This window comes from Clupea harengus, unplaced genomic scaffold (assembly GCF_900700415.2).
Source record: "Clupea harengus unplaced genomic scaffold, Ch_v2.0.2, whole genome shotgun sequence".
Classification (NCBI taxonomy): domain Eukaryota; kingdom Metazoa; phylum Chordata; class Actinopteri; order Clupeiformes; family Clupeidae; genus Clupea; species Clupea harengus.
Window position 1 is genome coordinate 49,927 of NW_024879878.1, and position 7,942 is coordinate 57,868.

Consider the following 7,942-nt stretch of genomic DNA (forward strand, 5'->3'; position numbering starts at 1 on the left):
TGATACATGTCACATGGCCCTGCCATTGAAAATAATGCATTTTCGCCTTTCTGATCACCTATGTTTAAAGTATTGTGGAGCATTCAGGGACGCAAATCTGAAGTACTTCACACATTTTATTTAATGTTTGGAGTGTCCTGAACATATTCCACCCCCCTTTCATTGAGACACAATCTTTAGTTTTTTCAGCAAAGAGTGATACATGTCACATGGCCCTGCCATTGAAGTTAATGCATTTTCGCCTGTCTGATCACCTATGTTTAAAGTATTGTGGAGCTTTCAGGGACGTAAATCTGAACTACTTCACACATTTTATTTAATGTTTGGAGTGTCCTGAACATATTCCACCCCCCTTTCATTGAGACACAATCTTTGTTTTTTTCAGCAAAGAGTGATACATGTCACATGGCCCTGCCATTGAAGTTAATGCATTTTCGCCTGTGTGTAGGCCTATGTTTAAAGTATTGTGGAGCCTTCAGGGACGTAAATCTCAACTACTTTACAGATTTTATTTAATGTTTGGAGTGTCCTGAACATATTCCACCCCCCTTTCATTGAGACACAATCTTTAGTTTTTTCAGCAAAGAGTGATACATGTCACATGGCCCTGCCATTGAAAATAATGCATTTTCGCCTGTCTGATCACCTATGTTTAAAGTATTGTGGAGCCTTCAGGGACGCAAATCTGAACTACTTCACACATTTTATTTAATGTTTGGAGTGTCCTGAACATATTCCACCCCCCTTTCATTGAGACACAATCTTTAGTTTTTTCAGCAAAGAGCGATACATGTCACATGGCCCTGCCATTGAAAATAATGCATTTTCGCCTGTCTGATCACCTATGTTTAAAGTATTGTGGAGCATTCAGGGACGCAAATCTGAACTACTTCACACATTTTATTTAATGTTTGGAGTGTCCTGAACATATTCCACCCCCCTTTCATTGAGACACAATCTTTAGTTTTTTCAGCAAAGAGTGATACATGTCACATGGCCCTGCCATTGAAAATAATGCATTTTCGCCTGTCTGATCACCTATGTTTAAAGTATTGTGGAGCCTTCAGGGACGCAAATCTGAACTACTTCACACATTTTATTTAATGTTTGGAGTGTCCTGAACATATTCCACCCCCCTTTCATTGAGACACAATCTTTAGTTTTTTCAGCAAAGAGTGATACGTGTCACATGGCAATACCCTGGCATTGGAGATAATCCCTTTTCACCTGTGTGATCTGTGTGTCAAGTGTTTTTTCACAGTGAATGACCAGAATAATGACTGCTAAACATATTTTACCCTTTCTTTACAGTTCTGAACAAGTTCAACCAACTTTAATGAAGGCATAATCCTTTTATCAGCATAATGGGGTGTGTTTTACTTTTTCTTAATACAATATTGTCTGTTTAGTCATTGTTCATTATATTAAAACAAGAAAACCATACTTTTGTAACATCAGTGAATCGTTTTTAACCCATTTTGATGTTACTATGAAATTAATATCTCTGATAGTTTAAGAAAACACGGGGCTAATAAGGGACTTTTATTTTGAAAAATCGTAACCGGAAGTCGCTCGAGCTCATTTGCCTATAGTTGCTCACTGAACGCTGCTCTCTGAAAGCCTGAGCAGCGTGAAACTAGCCTAAATAGTGCAGGTCGCTTCCGGATGGGAGACAGTTTCCGGATGGGAGACGGTAAGAATGCAAAGTAAAAGCCCAAGATTACTGCAGTATAACAGCACGAACGAACTCATCTTGGTTTAGTTTCATGCATAATATAGCGGTAAAGCATTTTAACATTTAATGATCTAAAAACACATGTAGGCCTAACTGAATGCTCCACAATACTTTAAACATAGGTGATCAGACAGGCGAAAATGCATTATGTTCAATGGCAGGGCCATGTGACACGTACGTTTAAAGTATTGTGGAGCACTCAGGGACGTAAATCTGAACTACTTCACACATTTTATTTAATGTTTGGAGTGTCCTGAACATATTCCACCCCCCTTTCATTGAGACACAATCTTTAGTTTTTTCAGCAAAGAGTGATACATGTCACATGGCCCTGCCATTGAAAATAATGCATTTTCGCCTTTCTGATCACCTATGTTTAAAGTATTGTGGAGCATTCAGGGACGCAAATCTCAACTACTTCACACATTTTATTTAATGTTTGGAGTGTCCTGAACATATTCCACCCCCCTTTCATTGAGACACAATCTTTGTTTTTTTCAGCAAAGAGTGATACATGTCACATGGCCCTGCCATTGAAGTTAATGCATTTTCGCCTGTGTGTAGGCCTATGTTTAAAGTATTGTGGAGCCTTCAGGGACGTAAATCTCAACTACTTTACAGATTTTATTTAATGTTTGGAGTGTCCTGAACATATTCCACCCCCCTTTCATTGAGACACAATCTTTAGTTTTTTCAGCAAAGAGTGATACATGTCACATGGCCCTGCCATTGAAAATAATGCATTTTCGCCTTTCTGATCACCTATGTTTAAAGTATTGTGGAGCATTCAGGGACGCAAATCTGAAGTACTTCACACATTTTATTTAATGTTTGGAGTGTCCTGAACATATTCCACCCCCCTTTCATTGAGACACAATCTTTAGTTTTTTCAGCAAAGAGTGATACATGTCACATGGCCCTGCCATTGAAGTTAATGCATTTTCGCCTGTCTGATCACCTATGTTTAAAGTATTGTGGAGCTTTCAGGGACGTAAATCTGAACTACTTCACACATTTTATTTAATGTTTGGAGTGTCCTGAACATATTCCACCCCCCTTTCATTGAGACACAATCTTTGTTTTTTTCAGCAAAGAGTGATACATGTCACATGGCCCTGCCATTGAAGTTAATGCATTTTCGCCTGTGTGTAGGCCTATGTTTAAAGTATTGTGGAGCCTTCAGGGACGTAAATCTCAACTACTTTACAGATTTTATTTAATGTTTGGAGTGTCCTGAACATATTCCACCCCCCTTTCATTGAGACACAATCTTTAGTTTTTTCAGCAAAGAGTGATACATGTCACATGGCCCTGCCATTGAAAATAATGCATTTTCGCCTGTCTGATCACCTATGTTTAAAGTATTGTGGAGCCTTCAGGGACGCAAATCTGAACTACTTCACACATTTTATTTAATGTTTGGAGTGTCCTGAACATATTCCACCCCCCTTTCATTGAGACACAATCTTTAGTTTTTTCAGCAAAGAGCGATACATGTCACATGGCCCTGCCATTGAAAATAATGCATTTTCGCCTGTCTGATCACCTATGTTTAAAGTATTGTGGAGCATTCAGGGACGCAAATCTGAACTACTTCACACATTTTATTTAATGTTTGGAGTGTCCTGAACATATTCCACCCCCCTTTCATTGAGACACAATCTTTAGTTTTTTCAGCAAAGAGTGATACATGTCACATGGCCCTGCCATTGAAAATAATGCATTTTCGCCTGTCTGATCACCTATGTTTAAAGTATTGTGGAGCCTTCAGGGACGCAAATCTGAACTACTTCACACATTTTATTTAATGTTTGGAGTGTCCTGAACATATTCCACCCCCCTTTCATTGAGACACAATCTTTAGTTTTTTCAGCAAAGAGTGATACGTGTCACATGGCAATACCCTGGCATTGGAGATAATCCCTTTTCACCTGTGTGATCTGTGTGTCAAGTGTTTTTTCACAGTGAATGACCAGAATAATGACTGCTAAACATATTTTACCCTTTCTTTACAGTTCTGAACAAGTTCAACCAACTTTAATGAAGGCATAATCCTTTTATCAGCATAATGGGGTGTGTTTTACTTTTTCTTAATACAATATTGTCTGTTTAGTCATTGTTCATTATATTAAAACAAGAAAACCATACTTTTGTAACATCAGTGAATCGTTTTTAACCCATTTTGATGTTACTATGAAATTAATATCTCTGATAGTTTAAGAAAACACGGGGCTAATAAGGGACTTTTATTTTGAAAAATCGTAACCGGAAGTCGCTCGAGCTCATTTGCCTATAGTTGCTCACTGAACGCTGCTCTGCCACAGGCCACTGAGAGATTTAACTCCCTTTCAGATTCCCTCTAAAAAAATTAAAAAACAAGCGTGGCGTTTCCTTTTCACACATTAGTGCAGGCTTTAGTCACACACACACACACACACACACACATGCATATTGTAGGACTACTCTGTTGCTTGGACATCAGTTTCTTTAAGATCCATGTTCATAACCTGTCTTTCGATAACTGCATTTTAGGACATGAAACTCATTCCAAATGTGGTGCGTGCCTCTCCATCTGATTCCATTATTCATACTGGGCTTTTCACACATTATACATAAACCACATCACACACAGGTAAAGGATTTTGCATATGTACTTGTTTGCTGGTGATCTATAAACAATCACAGACATCATCCTCTTTGATTCTGGAGACACCATAAATGAAAATGGCATTGGCCAAGATGATGCCCACATACACATGGGATCATACTAATCCTTGAGCAAAGGCAAAGGAACTCAGAGATCATTAACTATTTGCATTTTCTATCAACTCCAGACCCTGGTCAAATATACTCATTCAATCTCACAAACCCCTTTCTCTGCATATGCCATCCTCTGAGAGCTGTTGTAAAATATTCATCTCTCTCAGAAGCTAATGTCTCACAGAGGAGAACATCCTCTTCAGGCAGGCCCACTTTCAAAGGTCTTTTTTAGCTCCAGGATTGATTTGTGATCTTGTGGCAGTCTTGGCCAAACTGACCAGCATGGTCATCCATTTGTCTGCCATGTTAATTTGGTAATGCTTATTTACAGAGGTTCAGTCGCTTTCACTGTCAAATGTGTTGTGTGGCCTCATGGTCCCGACTTTGCAGTGGACAGCTGAACTCCCTCACCGTGTTTGGTGTGCAATTAAAGCAACGTGATCTCCAAAACCTGTTGTCAACGAAATATTTGACATAGAAATTCGTAACAATACATACTTACTGGCGGTGGTATGGCATTATTAACCACGCCCATAATAAAACTTGAGTGAACGTCTCTCTGCCATGTTGGATTGAGATTTCCCCATTCATTTCCATTGTACCAAAATGTGTGTAATAACTTGTGTTCTGCTTCATGAAATACAGTTTTTCTGTTATATTCTTACAATGTAACATTGATTACTCGTTACAAATGCAATCATAACATGTTTATTTTACATCGTTAGACTTCACGAAGTGTGTTTACGGGGTGCAGGTCCACATTCATTTTGAATGGGGCGACGTCATCAGTTGCCGAACTATGGGGTTCTTTTATTTTGCATTGCTTGCGCCGACACTTGAGGCAAGTATGATGTTCGTATTTGTGCATAAAAGTTGTTTGTTTCACTTTTTTGCTTAGATTTAAAAAAATGTACCGAGAAATAGACACTGCACAATGTAAAAAGCTCATTATTGTAACTGAAAATTACGTCTGGGGATTTGCGAGGTGATTGGTGTTGTGGATCTGTCAATCTCACTAAAAACATCTCCGTCACTACCCCATGCGCCAATTAACGCCCTCCAACTTCCGTCAAGCAAGACATAACCGGTAGATACAAACAAACCATTATAAATTACATCTAATGTTATACATATGCTAATGGCAGCCAATTAAGGCTAAAGTTAGAAAAAGTTTCAGGTTTATTTAGACTTTTTTTTAGATGTAGTGTAGCGTAGATGTGCGGTGTCCAGTTGTGCAGGCCAGAGAGGTCAACCAATCCTGTGTTCCCAGTGGTCCGTGTTCTGGCATGGGGTTCACGTGCACAGAAGGTGACAAGACGGTTTTCAGTTCCCCCAATGCAGTTTCACGGCTCCCCCAGATCGCACTGATAATCAATAGCCTATCAGAATGCCCCTTGACCTGTCCCTAATGTCGTCCTGTCACATCTAAATAAGCCAGACGGATAACCGCCAGAGTTGTAAGAAGCTGGAGCAGAGAAACAGAAATGTGCAGACCGGAACTTAAACAGAGTGAGTACTGTTATTATTTGTGTGAATTAGCGAGTCGGTTTAGTGCCAATAGTAACTAGTATTTACTATTCCATCGAATGTTGTAATTATCCACATCTGTCTGCTATCTAAACCATTCCATGTATCATCATACTTCGTTAGTCATTCCGTTATATCAAAAAAGTTACCGTCAGTAATCTCTTTTAATGTACTTATCACTTAATCAGTGGCGATTTAACCTTACATTTCTGGTGGGGCAATTTTGTATGAAGTCATGTCATCGTCACAATACTAGAGCTAGCTGATTATTATATAAGCAATTAGCCTATATTATTAGATAGACACATGGTTCAAATAACTTGCTTTATCAAGCTTGTGGGCACATGCATACAACATGAAGCGAAAGGAACAACTGAAACAGCAACAAATCATGCTGCTAAATTAACGAAACTTAGTTAAAATGTTGTCTTATAAACCAAAATTATTTCAGGCTGCAAATTGCAACACGAAGGCTGGTCACGGGCTTGGCAGAATTCAAGGGGCCCTGTAAGTAGACGATGGGTTGACTCAAAAACGATCCGCATACGGATGTAATTCTAGAATGTTGATTGGTTAAGATTAGTTACCAGGCAGGAACTGGCTAATAGCAGGACCTCTATTTTTTCGCTGAGCTGCAACGTCGTTTGCCTGACTTTTAAACAATCGTTTTATTTTTTTATTTTAATTCTGTGAAGTAACTGAAACGTTTTAATACTCAACTGTTTTGTTAGCCGAATTTTTACGAAGTCATACGGCTAAACACACAACCGACTTGTTCACTGAACTTGTCAACCGTGGAAAATACATAGCAGCAAGCTAACGTAGCTAAACGATGCGTTAGCTTAGCCTGGTAGTCAACCTGTTGACATCGTATCTTGGTCGCATCGGGTTTAATCAATAAACAAACAAACACGTCTCTTACCTTGAACGTCTACTCCTCATGTCACGAAGTTGCTACACTAACTGTCTGTAACACTATGCGCAAATGCAAAATATATCCAAAACAATATAGCACATCAATGCAGCAACCTAGAAATGCTAAGCCCCCTGAACTCCTATGCATACTACAGGTTATTGAAATCAGTTTCCGAGAATGGCAAACAAAAAATATGTTTGCGAAGAAAAGAGCAACCTTCCTCGCAATTTGTTTGTAATGTTAGTTACAACCAGTCAACAGTTTTACAGAGGTATAGAAAACCTTGGTGATAGAAACTAGGTTCTAAAAAAGGTTCCCAATTAACGTTTTTAAAAACCAATCTATTTATTTAGTGACATAATCTTGACAGTGACACATAACTGCTCTGAACTTCGACTGACAGCTGAGTACTTACACATTACAGCCATCAGTAGAGCTAGCAATAAATACATTTTCCAAACCAAGTGCAGTTATTACACTAGGGTGCAGATGTATATACACACACATGATAAACAACATCTGAACGAATTTAAATACAATTCAATAGCAAACATTGAAAAAACTATGACAGTGTATGTTTTTATTTTTTTATTTGATGCAAGACATTCAGTGTCGGGTGATTGCAGAGAGATAGGTGCCTGTCTTCAGGTGCAGTGTCTTGTATGCTGTGGTCAGTCTAAATTAATTGAGTCTTGATGTGTTCCATTCAGTAGACCTACATAATTGTGCCGCATGGTACAGCCTGAGATGGGAGAGCTGTGCTTCCGTTAATGGTACAGTCTCCATCTCAATACCCCTCACTATCGCCTCTGCTGCTGCGCAGACAAAAACACCACAGTTAGTGCTGTCTGTCTGTTTCCACTGTGGTGGTAACACAATGTCCCAAAGGGACAGATCAGCAAACACATTCCTAAATGCGTTGGCCAAGATGCGTTGGCTAATCTGTCCTCTGTTTTTAATGTGTTGTAGATTCCTAGTGAATCAAAAATTTGTATATTTTCTGG